The 16,250-nt window shown below is 50.5% G+C and overlaps 1 protein-coding gene across 1 annotated transcript in view; it reads right to left on the bottom strand.

Annotated features, from left to right (window-relative positions):
* The window catches only part of LOC144162039 (semaphorin-2A-like), a 76,429-nt gene extending 60,928 nt beyond the window's left edge, over nt 1–15,501 (bottom strand). Inside the window, exon 1 of the mRNA XM_077692556.1 lies at nt 15,438–15,501. The gene's annotated coding sequence lies outside the window, so the exon portion shown is untranslated. The remainder of the gene's footprint in view (nt 1–15,437) is intronic.
* Nucleotides 15,502–16,250: the final 749 nt, after the last annotated feature.

Genomic DNA, 16,250 nt, shown 5'->3' with positions numbered 1-16,250 from the left:
CTAATTTCCTCCGACGAGCAGTGGGAGGGGGCGCTGGGTAGCTCTGACCTAGGGACGCAACTGTCCCTCGTGGACAGGGCTACACTAGTCGCCGCCAGGCTGGAGCCTGCGGCCACCCCGACCCCTTAAACCTACTGCATATAATAAAGTTTTCTTTCCCCACGGCTAACTGATTTAGCGACACGTTTATTCCTCCTCCTCCGGGCCAGAATAGCAGGTGAGGGCCATGGCTTCCTAGACTAGGGACTCCACCCACTCTGGATGATCAAAAAAAAAGTTCCTGCGTTTTTGCAGCCGCCCCTTTCCATAGGGGCGATTTCCCGTACAAGCCGGGTGAACTTCCCAAGCGTTGTAGTCCCACACAAGGGCCGAGCGCCAGGCCGGGGAGTCGCTTGTACCTGTTTTACCGGTAGGTGCCCGGCGCCACCAAGGAACACGAATTCATATGGTGCCTTCCACAGCCACGTTGGACGCTCAACTCGCAACCGCCTGTGGCAGGACATGCCGCCAGACTCTTTCACCACCGGCAATGGCGCAACACGGCATGATGGCCGGGGGCCCCGCCAGATGGACAAGGGTCAGGGGCCCCTCGATAGGGTAAAGGCAGCTTTCCAGACGTGGATTCCCCTTTCAACGCTACTACAATGAAGAGCATCCAGCGCTCAATTTTCCTTTTATAGGAATCAATAAACGTTTATTCACATACCCGGCTCGACCTTCCACAGCCACGTCACCCTCCAAGCGCAACCCAACATCAACCTCATCGTGGCTGGTACCTCCGACCCCCACCTGGCCGACCGGATCTCTAAAAAAACCGAACTAACCCTCCGCCAGACCACCAACGCGGTCAACGCCTGCATGAAGCCCCCGCCAGGCACTGCACGTGGCGTGATTCATGGAATCCCTGAAGGCCTCACTCAGGAGCAACTTCTAGAACTCACGGCCACCAACCGCCCCTACCTCATATACATGCCCGCATTATGGGCAAAACCAGGTCAGCACACCTCACCTTCACCGGAACCCGCATTCCTTACTATATTAAGTTTGACTGTGAAATGATCCGCTGCCGATCATACCATCGCGCCCTGCAAATCTGCACATGCTACGGCGATATCGGGCACCTCCAAGATGTCTGTCCGCATCCCAACAAGCCACGGTGCCACAGCTGCGGCACTCCCCATCCAACACCGCAACACCCCTGCACTCCTCGCTGCCAGCTGTGCGACGGACCCCACCCAACGGCCCACCGCGACTGCCCCAGGCGGTACCGTCCCACTCTAAGAAGCGTCCGCTTGTCTTGACTAAGACCTCTAGCCAGCCAAGCATCGATGCCCACGAATTCCCGCCGCTCCCGCCACCGCAGGTATCGCTCCCCCAGCATCCTACCTGGCCTCCCCTGCCACCGGTGAGCTGGTCAGCTAAATTGCTCACGCCTCCCACTGCTCATACACCACCTCCCACTAACCCGTCTTACCCCTCTCCCTCCCCCGACTCACTCACCGCCGCCCTCGAAAAATTCCAACAACACTTCCAGCAACAACTTGACGAACTTAAAAAAAACATGTTGACGCCCTCATGCAACTCCCCCCTCCTCAGCCCACCCCTCCTCCCCTCTCCGAGGACCGCATCATCGAACGTGTAACTGAAATCGCCAGTGCACGCATGGCCGTCCAAATTGAAGATTCCCTAGCCAAAGTTTTAAACACCCAAGCCCAAATCTATGCTCCCCTGGTCAAGAGCTTCCAGCTTCTCACAGAACGCCAAGCCGAATTCGAACTCGCCCTCCAACGCATCTCGGACAGCCTCTCCCTTTCCTCTAATAGTCCCCCCAAGAAACCCAAGCACCACCCGTATCATGCCTAACACCCCCATTGACACCATAACTCTCTATCAATGGAACTGCTGCTCGTTCAACAGCAAGCGTCATCAACTCTCCCTCTTCACCCAAAGCGACCCCCCCCCCCCCCCCCCCCGATGTCATCGCCCTGCAGGAAACCATCTCGACTTGCCCCACACGTCCGAGCGTATACATCCTCAACATCTACAGCCCCCCGAACGACCACCTGAAGACCATAGAACCCCTCTTTCAAGAAGCGGTACAGATAGCTGGATCACACTCCCTTCTTGTCCTTGGTGACTTCAACGCCCCTTACTTGACTTGGGGCTGCCGCTACGCCTCGAAGAAGGGTACCGCCCTGCTCCGGGCCATCCAAAATCATCACCTTGTCTTTCAAAAAGACCTAACCGTCCCGACTAGAACTGGCAATTGCATTAGCCATGACACCATACCTGATCTGACCAAAGTGTCACTTAATAAACCTTATTAATTGACACTAATCTGACCTTTACCAGACACTGCCCCACAGCCCAGTGGCACCGGCTTGGCGAAAACCTCGTCAGCGATCACTACCTCATCACTCTCCGCGTACCCTTCGTTTACAAACCCCTCCGCAGAGGCACCGCACGCATCACGAACTGGTTGATTCCTTGGCGCGATCGTCGTTGGACGGCCCTCCAGTTGACCTATGTCCTATTCCCTTCATTGTAGCAGGAGCAAGGTTTCGTACCTACAGTGCAGGAAGGGATCATCACTAATTTTGAAGATTATGTCCATTTAAAACATAATTGGAATACCCATTTTTTGTGAATCTCGACAATGCGAGGTCACATTGACTACCTTCAGATGTCGAGTCCCCCGACTCAACTTTTTTTATGCACCGGGCTGGTCTAGCCTCCTGCTCCCGATGTGCTGTCGGCGGTGATCAGAAGACTTTAGATCACTTCCTGTTGCATTGCTGCGCTTTTTCAATGATGAGGCAACGTCATCTTGCCACGCCATTGCGACGAATTGGCCTGCCTATTTCCATGCCCGTACTACTATCTTTTGGGGCCACATCACTGGGATATTGTCACCGAGGGGTGGCTGCAGCCATTCATGCTTACGTTTCCGAGACCAGGCGCCTGCCCTGTTAGCGGTGATTCTTGCATGTACTTTTTCCGGTCCAAAAAGTTCAGTTGTTCTACTCAAAACTCCACTAACAACTTTCAACCAATTCCATGTTTTCTCTTTCTGCGTATAAATAGCGAGATGTATAATTTTCCGGTGTTTTAAGCGGGCGCATTCCCTTCTCACGCCCGATTCCTGGCCAATCCCCCACGTGGGTATGAACCCAGTCACGAGGAACAACAAGCGCGAGCGGCCTCCATCGAACGCAGTTCCATTGCAGTCTTCCGATCTCGGAGTTTTCCTAACTCAGCCGCCACCGAGAGCTCTTTACGCCTGGGGCCTTTAGCCTACCGCATTTGCGAGGACAACGAAACTGGAAGACCTAAAAGGTAGAACTACCGGCGGAGGAGCCCATTCACTGACATCGACGGCACTTCCAAATGGAGAACAAGATGGATATGCGGCAGTTGTAGGCACCGCGGTGTACGAAGCTCCTATCATGCTTAACTCCTCATTAAGCCACCAGCTCGCCTTCAACGTCGAGAACGAGATCCCGTATACGTCGCTCACGCCTGCCTTGCCGCAGAAGGAACAGCGGCCACCCGGCAGCACCGGTGTGGCTGCGTCACACGGGGGCCCAATGCCCGCCGCAAGCGGAGGACAATGTCCCGTCGTGCCTCGGTTCCCCTTGCTGATTAGCGCCAGTGGCAACCAGCGGCCATTGACAGGGGTCTACGGCGCTCGGCGCTACCAGCGTCGCCCCACACCGCAGGAGTACGTGCCACGGCCACAGCCGCCGCTCCATCTGCGCGAACCTGCCGTGCAACAATGCCCACGAGCAGCTGAGTGGGGCCTCTTCTCCGCTGCAAAGGCGTGGCCGCACCACGACCTCACGTTCCCTATCTCGCGGGTTGTCGAGGCGTACAGGTCGAGTCCGAACGACCGCGGCGACGCTGTGTGCGTGTACGACCTTCCGCGCGCCTGGGGACGAGGAGAGCCTCGGACGCGTTGCGACTGTTGCCTGACCAATGCAGATCGCGGGCGTCCACACCGACGCTAGTCCAACCCGGCCAATGCACACAGCAGCCACCAGCCGCCGTTCTTTCCAGCAACGGACAGTAGCCAGTGGGAGGCTGTGGGCGCAATGGCCGCTGCTTCCTTGGAACGCTCGGGCCGAAGCTGTGCATACGAACGGAAATGCGGACGGTGCACGAGCTCACGGTATGGAGGGCGTGAAGAAGCCGTGGGGCGTTTATTAAGAAGCACCTGTCATTGTAAAGCACCAGGCAGCGTAGGAAATTGCTAGCTGGCGACTTCGTGTCTGCCAAATATTGATATACTAATTTTGTTTTTGAACTGATAAAGGTTTCTGGGCCTTGGCCTTTTTGTTGTTTTGCTCCTCCTTCTGCAATGGCTTCTTGCTTGGCTTTTTCTTCACAACGAAAATGGAATGGATGTCATCGGGGAGGTCGCTTCATGTACCAAACATGCCGTACAATAATTGTAATCCGGCAACTACGTTAACATTCGGTATAATGCGTTATAACTAGAGACCGGATTTTAGGCAAATGCCTTTTTTTTTTCCTTGCGTTCCTATCGCCCCATTTCGATATATGAGTACGAATTAGAGGTCAAGGATGGCTTTTATGGTGGTTTTATAGTTCCTATAAATGCCTATTTTGGGTGTTGGTGCCTAAACTCCGATAAATGCCTATAAATGCCTTTTTTTCTCAAATTGGCGCTAACTCAGCACTATGAAGCGTCAAGTTTCGCTTTCGAGTGCAATTTGATACCTTTATTTATTCTACCTTGAAATATTTACTGTTCTGAATTCTATGGGTTTGAACCTTGCCCTCTGTTTAACACTACCCCCCCCCCCCCTTTTTTTTTGCACCGGTGCAACCGGAGCGGCGGCTTCTGCATGCTTTACGGGTGGCTTTCCCGCAGGACTTGGCGGTGGACGCACAACTCTACTCCCCAGGTAAACTATGATACCGTCAGGGGCAAAAAAAGTGATGGGGAAAAATTACGCCCACCTCCCCTCGCGGGAACCCTGGTGTGATGCAACGCATCTGGGTGGGTCGATTCTCTCGTTGGGTTGATTCTCTAAAGGAACCGTCGCATCAAGCAATCGTCGAGTACTGCGAGAGTGTGCAAACGGAGTACGGACGACCGTTGACTGAGACCGCGTTCGCTATCGGAGAGAGGATAGGAGGAGAGGGGAGGAGAGACGCACCTGTGCCGACGCCGCCGCCGCCGCCGCTGTTAGGCGATAGCGTTCGCTATCGGAGAGAGGAGAGGAGGAGAGTGGAGGAGAGACGGACGCTGCCGCCGGACAGACGCAGGAGTGACATAGCCCCGAGCAAGAGATGCGTTGCATCTAAAAACACTGTGACGTACACGCCCTTATCTTGTTTGTAATTTACTAGTTGAAAGGTTCACCACCAGGGGAGAAATTGGCTCCAGGCGATTGGACCCGACCAATAGGAGGCAACCCTTCCCTTCTGGTCCGGTCTTTCAACGTGCACGGTCTGGCTTTCTCCGTTGCCCTTTTCAGCCATGCCGAAACGGAAGACGCCCAGAAGTGCGTTGATCCGACAGTGGACACTTAACTCACCATGCTACAGAATAGACGGAGAGACCGTGTTCTGCCAACCGTGCGGAAAAAAAGGTGAGTCGACGAGTTTTTACGTGGCGTGAGTGTTTCATGTGTTATTCGAAACGACGGCCCCTCGCTCAAGTGCGCTTGATCCAGGGGCCATGGTCGAACTCGAAACTATGCAAAGTTGTCCATTGCGGCGCCTTGGTTGGCGCCTACGCGTCATGGCCGCGATTCGCTGTTATTGCTTTCTGTTCATGCTGCCCCTTCTTCTGAGAAAAGAAAGAAGGCCGCTATGTATTTTTAATACGGCAGACAGCGCTCCTTTCGGTGCCTGCATTTTTTCAAACGTTGGCTATTTTGATTGCTAGTGTTGTTTATAAGTTCTAAACTTTCAATACCATTGACATTATTGAAATGAAATATTTTAGATAGCTTGAGAAGGAGATTCACATTTTTATGTACCGTCCCTGTGTGCTGAGTTAAGTGAAAATCCAGAAATTTCTTAATCAAACGATCAATGGATCGGTTGGTACTGAAGGATGATGTTTCAAAACTAGCGCTGATGAACGGAGCGTGTTTTTAAGATATGCACTGGACATCCGTTAAATCGAAGTCCACCTCGTAGCTACTCGGTTAATTACATGCAGACGCTAGCTAGAATTACCGAAGTACGCCACGCTAAGTTAACACGGAATTGAATCTGGTATCTTACTCCCCCGCCGTGCCACCGTGAAATTTAAGGTATTGATGACGCGCGCTGAGTCAGTTGAACAGAACGTCACTGGAATCTCACCTTCTTGTTTTTCAAGTACGTTTTGGTGGTATGACATGCGTAGCAGCCCGGCGCTCAAGTGCAGTTATACCATCAAATAGGACGCAGCAGGGGTGTTCGAGCGCTTCTCTGCTGAAGTTAGAATGTTTATTGATACTTATCGTATTTATTTGTCTTCTGTTAGCATGTCAAGACGCTTAGTATACTAGCATGTTTATCTGCCCTGTGATGTTGAATATACGCTTCGTATTTAAGAAATCCTAACGCATTTGCGCAGATTCCTTGCGAGAAGAAGTACCACCTGGCTCAGCATGAGACGACAGCAGGTCACCTGGCAAACCTTAAGCGGGACAAGCCCTCAACATCCAAACAGTCTTTTTTGACAACAGCGTTGAAGGACGACAGGACGAACGCTTTCAACGTTGATTTGTGCGAGGCCCTGGTGGCCGCAAACATCCCTTGGACCAAAATTGACAATCTCGTGCTGAAACAATTTCTACAGAAATACTGCAATCACAACGTGCCGTCTGAGTCTACTTTGAGGAAGAACTACCTCCGGCCTTTGTATGAACAGACATTAGCAAGAATCAGAGAAGAGCTTGGCGACTCCTGCATTTGGATTTCCGTAGACGAAACAACAGACGTCAAAGGGTGCTTTGTCGCTCACTGTCTTGCTGGGAAGCTTGCGGCGCACGAGAAGACGAGGGCTTTCCTCGCGTGTTCGAAACCTTTGGAGAGAACAAATGGAGAGTCTGTAGCATTCTTTGTAAACGAATCCCTAAAGGTTCTTTACCCTACAGGAGTCGAGGCCACAAAGGTTCTGTTGCTCTACACAGACGCTGCAGCCTACATGCACAAGGCCGCTCATCTCCTGAAGGCCTTCTAACCGCAGATGCTCCATGTCACATGCCTAGCGCATGCGCTTCATCGTGTTTACGAGGAACTGAGGAAGCACTTCACTGACGTCAACGAGCTTATTGGTTCAGCCAAGGCCGTGTTTCTGAAGGCACCCTCTCGCGTGCGCGTCTTCAAGGATATGCTGCCTGATGTGCCCCTTCCGCCAGAACCCGTCGTCACACGATGGGGAACGTGGATAGAAGCTGTTGAGTACTACAACTGCTACTTTTCGGACATCAAGGCCGTGATCAACGGCCTTCCAAGTGACGAGAGTGTTGCAGTCACAAAGGCTCAAGCTGTCCTCTCCGTGAATAGCCTTCCAGGAGACCTCGCGTACCTTTGCGCCAACTTCACGTTCTTAGTGGATTCTATCAAAAAACTTGAAAGTGCGGGAGAAACTCTTGTTACGAACGTTGCGGTAATTCTCCACACACAGGAAAGAATCGCCACCGTTCCCGAAGGACCCGTCGCCGAAAAGGCACGTGCGAAGCTGCAATCGCTCTTGGACAAAAACAAGGGGTTTTCTGTCCTTAAAGAAGCTTCATGAGTCCTTGCTGGTGAGCACTATAGGATCCCAGTGTCAATTAACCCATCGAATCTTCCCAAGTGTAAGTACGCATCAATCACATCTGTCGACGTCGAGCGTTCGTTCTCCGCGTACAAACTCATTCTCAGCGACAAGAGGCACAATTTTGAACCCGGAAATCTGGAGATGCTGGTAGTTACCTATTGTTTCTATAATTTTCATAGTGATTCTTAAACTAGGTTCCGCGTTGTGTCCAAACACAATTCTTAATATTTATATTTCGAATGAGCGTATGTGTATTTGGCAGTGTTGAAAGGTCTTGTCTGTATAATTAAGGTATCTGTAGAAAATTGCTAAAGGGTGTACGTAAGTTCTCACGTAACAACATGTTAATTTCTTAACAAACCTTGTCTATCTTGCATTTATTATTTTCTTGCTTTATTGTAATTTAATTGCGTCAGGCAGACATAACTTTGCGCTTTTATAAATCAGTATTACCATATTTCAAGTATTGTTTCTTCTGCCTGTTTCACAATATGCGACGCTTGAGTGACTTTCGCATCTGAACATGTATGTAAGCAATGCGCTTGTGAAATTAAGCGAATTGATCGCCATTAGCCCAGAGGTATTACGGGGCAATTCCACGTCTAAGGTCAATGTATAGAACTTGTTATGAGAGAAAAATAAAGAATTGAATTGAATTGAACTGTTACTGCCATTGTGGCCTCATAGCAATGACATTTTTAGATTTCCTGTCGTGCTTACAGTTCGCTCACGTCTTCACTTGAAATTATTAGCGTTTATGTAAAAATTTATTGCGCCTATTTTATTCTTTTTAGTGCTTAAAACGTTGTTTTGGTCGCCTATTTTTGGCGCCTAAAACGTGCTTTTTTAGTGCCTAAAAATCCGGCCTCTAGTTATAACGCTTATAACTCGGTAATACCATTTATAACTGCACTGCTGAAAGCAAATTACTGTTTGAGGGCGGCTCTCGCGCAGCTCTTGATGCTGCCTTCTAAGCAATTTTTAGTTAGCCCGTCGTCTTTGATGTTCAGAAAAATTGTTCTGGAAGGTGTAGGTGATAGTTGGCCCCTAAACTAGCGCATACCCACTCAGGGGGATTGCCCAAAAAGATTTTTTTTCCCTTATAAAGAACCAGATAAGGCAAAACACTACAGTCGAAGAAAGAATTTAGAACGTATATTGGAGATAAATATAAAAAGAAAGAGGAACGAGAAAGCCTGATCGGAATCGTTTTAGCAAGGCAGACGAGCCGTCTTTGAAATGAAGGAATTGATGGCGTTACAAACATCCCCACGGCAGTGGCCTAGCTTCTTGCCTCCAAAAGACAAAAGCACTGAGCCAGCCGCACGTGACTTCCCCAGCAAGCTAGAGCCAACACCGGGTTGTTGATGATGATGATACGATGATGATGATGATGATAGTGTTTGGGGGGGTCCGAAGAAAATGGTGCATGCCTCATTAAGGGGATTGACCAAGAAGCATTGTGTTTAGCCTTCAAATCGTATTAAACAATTGCAAACAGGAGAACGAAAACAAAGCTGTAGGCTGAATGGTACAGGAACGAGCCGGAATAGAGAATCCAGGGGATGCCACATTCCGGCAGTGCTTTGTGATCGCCTTTTTCTGTGGCAAGACGAAGCCACTCAAGTAGTAGCTACAGTAAACGGCATTTGACCCTGTCGAGCCGATGTCATTTGCTGCTGTAATGCCTCTACGCGTAGGCGGCGTAAAGTCGGCCATCCTGATGGCCAGCATGATTATGATGAGCAGGGTAGGGATCAGTCGCAGGTTAATATCAGAAATAACTGGGGCGCTTCATACTCTCTCTGAATGTACCCTCAATGACTGGACCAGGCACAGAACCTGGGTGTTGAACAACCCGACCATGGACAGGACTTCTAGGGCATATAGTGGGCACGCAGTGCGCCACGATCACTGTGCGAATACGGCAGCTACATTGGAATCAGTGCAAGCAGTCACATCTCGAAAAAAAGCGTTTTAAAGAAAAGGTAATAACGACCTCCCACAGCAAAGAGAACTTGAACTCCGCATGACCAACCACCGCCGCAATAATGGGTCTTCACCCATTGTCATCTACCGTATCATCCATAATGCGGTTTCGATGCAGAGAGCTCGGCGACTTAGGCGTTCGTGCCTTCGCGTTTTTTCCCACGGAGATAAAACCGTTGGGGGTAGAGGTATACAGCTTTGCTGTAAAAGTCTCGCGTCTTTGACGCACGAAGCATTCTAGCGCGAGGCGTTGGAAAACTAGTGTCCCGGTGTGTTCTTTTAGTAGGCGCTTTTGCTAAGGGAGAGAGAGAGAGAGAGAGAGAGAGAGAGAGAGAGAGAGAGAGAGAGAGAGAGAGAGAGAGAGAGAGAGAGAGAGAGAGAGAGAGAGAGAGAGAGAGAGAAGGAACTTTATTTGAGCCCAAACTGGTAGAAGGAAGGGGGTGACAGGGAGGAAGTCACCTAGCCTTCCCCGTTAGATGGCGGCCATGAGCCCGTGGGCCCTAGCGGCGTCTTCCGCCAGCTGGACGAGTAGTTGTTGTAAGTCTGGGTGAGAGCTGAGCAAGGCGGCCTCCCATTGCTCTTGAGTCCTGATGTTTATTGCTCTATTAGGTGAACTAGGTTTCTGTGGGCATGCTCATATGATGTGTTGTAGGGTGGCTTTGTCTGCACACCACTTGCATCTGTCGGAATACGTGTCTGGGTAATATCGGTTGTAGAGAACAGGGTTGGGGAAGGTGTTCGACTGTATTCGTCTCCACGCAACTGACTGCCATCTGGTGAGGGAAGAGTGTGGTGCAGGGTACTTGAGGCGGCTCGGAGATGAAACGTTCTAGCGCGAGGCTTTGGAAAACGAGTGTACCGGTGAGTTCTTTAATTGTGCACCACTCTCTAGAAACCGCTCTGGCACGAGCAGTTTAGAGCCGTAAGCCTGGTATCCTCTTGAACTGTCCCTTTGCAAGATGTCCCAAGTTACAAACACCCTACATTCTACTCCCGCTTCTTCCACTTCACTTAGCGTCTTCCTGCTGCAATAACGGATATCTCTCTCTATACATATATTTTAGTACACGTTACGTTATAGCGCGAGGCGTTGAAAAACGAGTGTCCCGGTATTTTAGCACCCTGACCACGTGAGACGGAAAGACACGCCGACAGCACAAGCCCCTAAGGTGCTTCGCCCGTAATACACGACCCGAGACAGCGTGGCTATATTTTTCGCATATCATCATCATGACGCTCCTCATGATCATTGTCATCATCGTATGCTGTATGGACACGCCGGTGAGCCCGAGCCGTGCAGAGCTAACGCAGTTCTATCTCTGACATCGGACCTGGAGCTTGTAGAAACTTGGCGGTCATCAGGAGCCTTTTTTCCAGGGAATTGTAAACCGGACGCATCGGTCAAAGCCGGAGATGACTGGACTGTGGCCCCGTGAATCTCAAAAGTGAAACTAGGAAAAGGTGCTGCTCACGGACGTCACCGACGTTGACTCTGGCACGATGGGCCACTTAAAGGCGAGCAGGGCGATGGACGAAGCGGCTGCGGCCACCAGGGTAACATCTGCTGAAGAGTGCGCCGCTCCTCGCAGGCGGTACTTTATCAGCGGAGAGCTGGCCGTCACCTGCGAGTCCGAGATTCGGCACGAGCATCTTCCATACGCAGGTCCGTGGAAGAATCAGCAGGCGCATGGCGACGCCACCTGTTTGACCGTATCGCACCTGTGCGAACACATCTGTACACCGCAGGCGCAGCACCATACTCCGCCGTGGTTGGGGAGCCCGTGCCTATTCCTGCCATTGACAGCGACCAGCCGTAGTCCATGGACTTTACGGCCTTCTACGCTACCAGCGTCGACCACCTCAACAATGGTACGCGTCTTGGCCGTATCCTCCGCTCGAGCTGCAAAACCCGTTCCTGGTGCGACACTCTAAACCAACCGCCAGGACGACTGTCCACTCAGCGGCCAAACCACAGACGCATCATTATCCAGCTACGCCACCTTGAGGCGCTGAAGCTTCCGGTAACCCTATTGTCAGCAGGGATGGCGAAGAAGACATCCTTTGTGACCTTCGCCATGGACCTGCTGGTGCTTGTCGCGTGGCAGCCTTGGCCAACTCAGCGCAAACCGCGGGTGTAGGGAACGACGCTAGAACAAACTGGCGCATGGACTCATGAATAATTAGGATTTCGCGGCAGACCCTCCCCGCTGAAATATGTAACTAACAAACACTACTCCCAGATTGCCTGCTTCGTTCTTCGAAGGTCTTGTGCATAAGCTATAAATGCGGATGGGAATGTAGACAATGGACAAGCTAAGGAGTAGATTAAGAGGCTGATTAAGAGTAGATTAAGAGGCTGTACCTTTGGGAATGGCTCTGGTTGCATTGTGAATGGGGCGCGGGCCGTTTGATGACAGTGCGAAATATATACTCCTAATTGAATCGAACTTTAAGGGCTTTGTGTCTTCTTTGTCTCGGTTTCTTTCTTTGCTCAAATTTGCTTGAACAGAAGATGCGTGTTGTAATGTCATTTTTTGTATCAGTGAGGTTGTTTTGCATCCGCCTACAGACAAGGAGCGTATTTAGGGATTCTGAATGCCCCGAAAGAAATTTTCTTCGGTTCCACATCTCACGAAGTATCAAAAAGCATTCGTTTGGTCACCTTTACCACAAAGAACCGTGTGCTTTAGTAGCTTGTCGGCAGCTTCAGCATTTCCTGCAGGCAGAGGAGCCATCATCTGACAGCGTGAGTGGATGGCTTTTCTCCCTGTCGTCATTGAAACCTTCAAACATATACGCGCAATGCAAGGAGTGCCGCGACGATTCGAAGAGTAACCAAACAAAACTCTAAAATCCGCGAGGACGAAACACTTCGAATCACACAAGCCCTTGTCGTCCGCAGATTATCATACTCCGAAAAACCCATAGAATCGCCTGAACTCCAGGACACGAAGGACTTGACGAAAATGAAGCCACTCACGGACCCGTCCGTGAACTTAAAAACCGGGCGGATGCCACCTTCCATGTCATCACGTCTTCCATTCTTTATTTTTATGCCGCACGGGCTATCACATTCAGATAAGCAGACTATTTCGTCCTAACGTCGCTAGCCCAGAATATTCTTCTGTGATCTACAATGTTCTGGATGTGAATAGACGGTTCCAGAAACACTCGCGCCTAAAGATAAAAGCCTGCAGAGAAGACGCCGCGGCATTCGATTCGACTGTCGACGCTCGACTACGCCCGTTACTTTGTTGACCGCTGCTTCACCGCCTCTGTATTCTTTTGAGTTGTTAGGGAAGCACAAGTTCGCTCCAATAAACTTGTTTCTCCTTCAAGACAACTGCGTCGTCCTTGGCTTTGTTACAATATCATACATAATTATCCTGGGCCTGCACACCGGCCATCTTCATGGATTTTAAGTCACCTCACTTTCGTTTTTACTGAGACTGTTTAGTATTTAATTGTTCATCTGTGTCATCATAAATAATAAGTTTGTCTTTGGCGCCGTTGACCCTTGTTGGCCTTGCGCCATCAAAACCAAACCATCATCATTAGCATAATCAAACCTGACTCTGTACACCAGCCTTCACCATTGCCTTAAATTGATTCTACTATTTGTCTGGCTTACACGTTTTAATTTCTACTTTTTGTGGTTCACCTTTGTTTGGCCTCTTTGCCCTAGGTCGTGTTGCGCCAAAAAAATCCAACAATCATCAATTGAAGTGAGCCAACATTTGGCAGCCCCCAGCACCCCTTCCCCCATCAAAGAGACATATGTGTATTCGGTGCACCGTGTGTTCGATGCACGCATGAAAACCCAGTTCATAGGTGTATCCCGTTCTCGGCACTTGGAGCTGGTGGCTTCTTCCCCAGGGAGATTGCAGTATTGAACGTTTCTCCTTCGCCTCCGTACTTCTCCGCGCACTCGCCACGGGTCACTGTTCTAAATATTCTGCCGCTACTGAAACTAAACAAAATCAGACGCCAGTTACTCTCAACCCACGGGAACAAATAGAGAAGCTTCTGTTCTCGAACGAGCTTGCGGCAACCCAACGGAAAGTCTTCGCCCATATGCTCCATTACCTGGAGACGGCTGGTCTCACGCAGCGGCTGTATCCCGTACTGCAGTGACTGACTGATCTTCCAGGACTGACAGCCCTATCTCTTATTCTGTAACCTCTCTTTATGCCTTTATCTCTCTAACGCTCTAGTTTATCCTTTGACTCCCCCTTTACTTCCCTCATCCCCCACTTGGTTGTATGCAAGTGAACTCCCTGCAGAGCTCAAATATCCACAGGGCACTTCTTTCCTTTTCCTTTCCCACGAACCACAACCACCACAACAACTATGAGATTTGCGTAACGTCGACTCGTACCTTTGCGTTAGATCCGCCAATTTCTCTCTCGTTTCAATAAATAATCCCCCTCCTCAACCCACATGTTTTCGCGTTGCTATATACCTGTGCAGCCTTTTCGGCAATGGACCCAGCGACTATTCACCACGTATGTACCCAAACGTGCATATTGCACCCAGCTCCATCCACAGTGGGTTAACATCTCCCTGCATTGCACAAGACGTTTTGTTACGGCGGCTGCGATGAACACGCATCTATGGCTGGGGAGGCACTGACAAAAAATATTCTGTTCATGTTGGACTGCTGAATTTATTAGCCTAAATGTTGGCACAATACCCCATCGCGTTCACAATGTTTGAAGAAAACGGGCAGAAACAAAATGGCTTCGTATCTGCTCCTTTCGTTGCAAATGCAAACGAAAGACGACCGTCAACATTTGCCAAGCAAATGTCTCGCTTCGCTTTCCCGCTCACCTCTCATGCTGTTCCTCTCCCGTCGCGCTCCTCCCAAGGCAAACACGCTTGAGGTTTGCTGAAGTCAATTTAAATTTACCGCGTTCCCCTGCTCCAAGTCGGGTGCCTCAATACCAGCGTTGCCGTACGGCGGAGATGCGCGTGATTGGAGGCGACCTGCTTCAACCTTTATAGATCCACGTTGCCCTACTCCACGTGCGTTCCAAGCGGAACGTGGAACCTATCTAGTGCAGCCTATCTATAGTGAAACCTTTCGTAACTGTCTCAGTTTGATTTCCTAAAATTCCGTTAGAAGCTATAGTGGCGCGAGCGACACCAGGCAACGGAGTGAAATTTTTTGATGCAGTGGATGCAGTATTTCATCTTGTATCGCAAAACGCAGTGTCTATTGTGCCATCCGACGGCACTCTAGCTGATCGCTGCAGGCATCGCTAGAGTGCCGTGCGAAGATATTCGAATATTTAATACTAGGCTAGCACCAGCCAAAGCGTCTGTCGTTGTAGTGTAGAGGACTCTGCTTCCGGTAGCGTAGCGAGCGGACGCAAGATGTCGAGCTCCCCAGTTGGAGCGGTCGTTGCGGCTTCGGGCCGCGGAAACAGGACAACGGAAAACGAAGCAAAGGACTACCAGATAATTCTGCCTCAACTGCCATTCGGTCGGTTCGTTTTGAACGCAGTATTCTTGCACGCTGACGTCAAGGCGAGGCCTTATCGAGTGGAAGATTTTCGAGACACGCTCGCACGCTTGAAACTGCTCCCCGACGTGATAGCTTCAGGAGCGTTCCAAATGAATCACGTGTGGGCAGTAACATTAGAGAGTTTTAGCTTACCGTTTTTGACGCTCCGCTATGCTCCCGACGTCCCGACGTCTCGCTCAGCACAACCGGAGCGTCAGCAGCCGAAAGGCTTTTAGCTAAGCGATAACCGTATCTCCCTCGACGGGGAATGATTCGCGTGACTGGTCGTTTCGCCTGCGCGTGTAAACCAAAGCTTCATCCTAAAGGAAACATAACAATTTGCATTTCGTCGCCCAAACAAAGCAAAATACCATGTTTCTTGGCCTCATTTAACCTTTTTTTTGTATAACGTAGTCGCTGACATGGTATATTTTTTCTAAATAACAATAAACAAGCCGATAAACTTTGGACTAGCCAAGCCAAGGCTGTCTTTCTCGGTGCTGCATAGAAGCAGCCCCGCGCTTCGGTCGACGTTTTTCGCTTCCGTTCTAACGATCTTTGAGGTGTGTGGCACCATTGCCTATGCGGAAGCACTTTCGCGGCTTTGTCGGTCGTGTTTCAACTGTAGAAACGGAGTTCGCCGTAGCGCGCTCGCATCGCGGGGGCAGCCATGTTAAAATTCCGCACGGTAGCGTAAGCTGCCGCGACGGTCCGCTAACAGGGCCCGGTTAAGGGGTATTCACACGACGGAGCGTTTCAGCGGAGAAATCCGAGGGAGGTCGTGACGTCACCGCAGGCGGACCTCCGCTCGGCTAGCTCCTTCGCTCACACGGAGGATGCGACTTTCGGACGGACGTCACTGTTTGCAGCCGCCTATCTCGAAAGCATAGCTGCCGTAGCACCGCCGATTCCGCGACGGCGGCAATTTCTGTTAAGCGCATACGTACTGATCTTGTCAACCGACTA

Source organism: Haemaphysalis longicornis, unplaced genomic scaffold, assembly GCF_048455015.1.
Source record: "Haemaphysalis longicornis isolate Haplotype H1 unplaced genomic scaffold, Haemaphysalis longicornis Haplotype H1 scaffold_12, whole genome shotgun sequence".
Lineage (NCBI taxonomy): Eukaryota > Metazoa > Arthropoda > Arachnida > Ixodida > Ixodidae > Haemaphysalis > Haemaphysalis longicornis.
The sequence above is the reverse complement of the archived record's forward strand: the minus strand, read 5'-3'. Positions and strand labels throughout refer to the sequence as shown.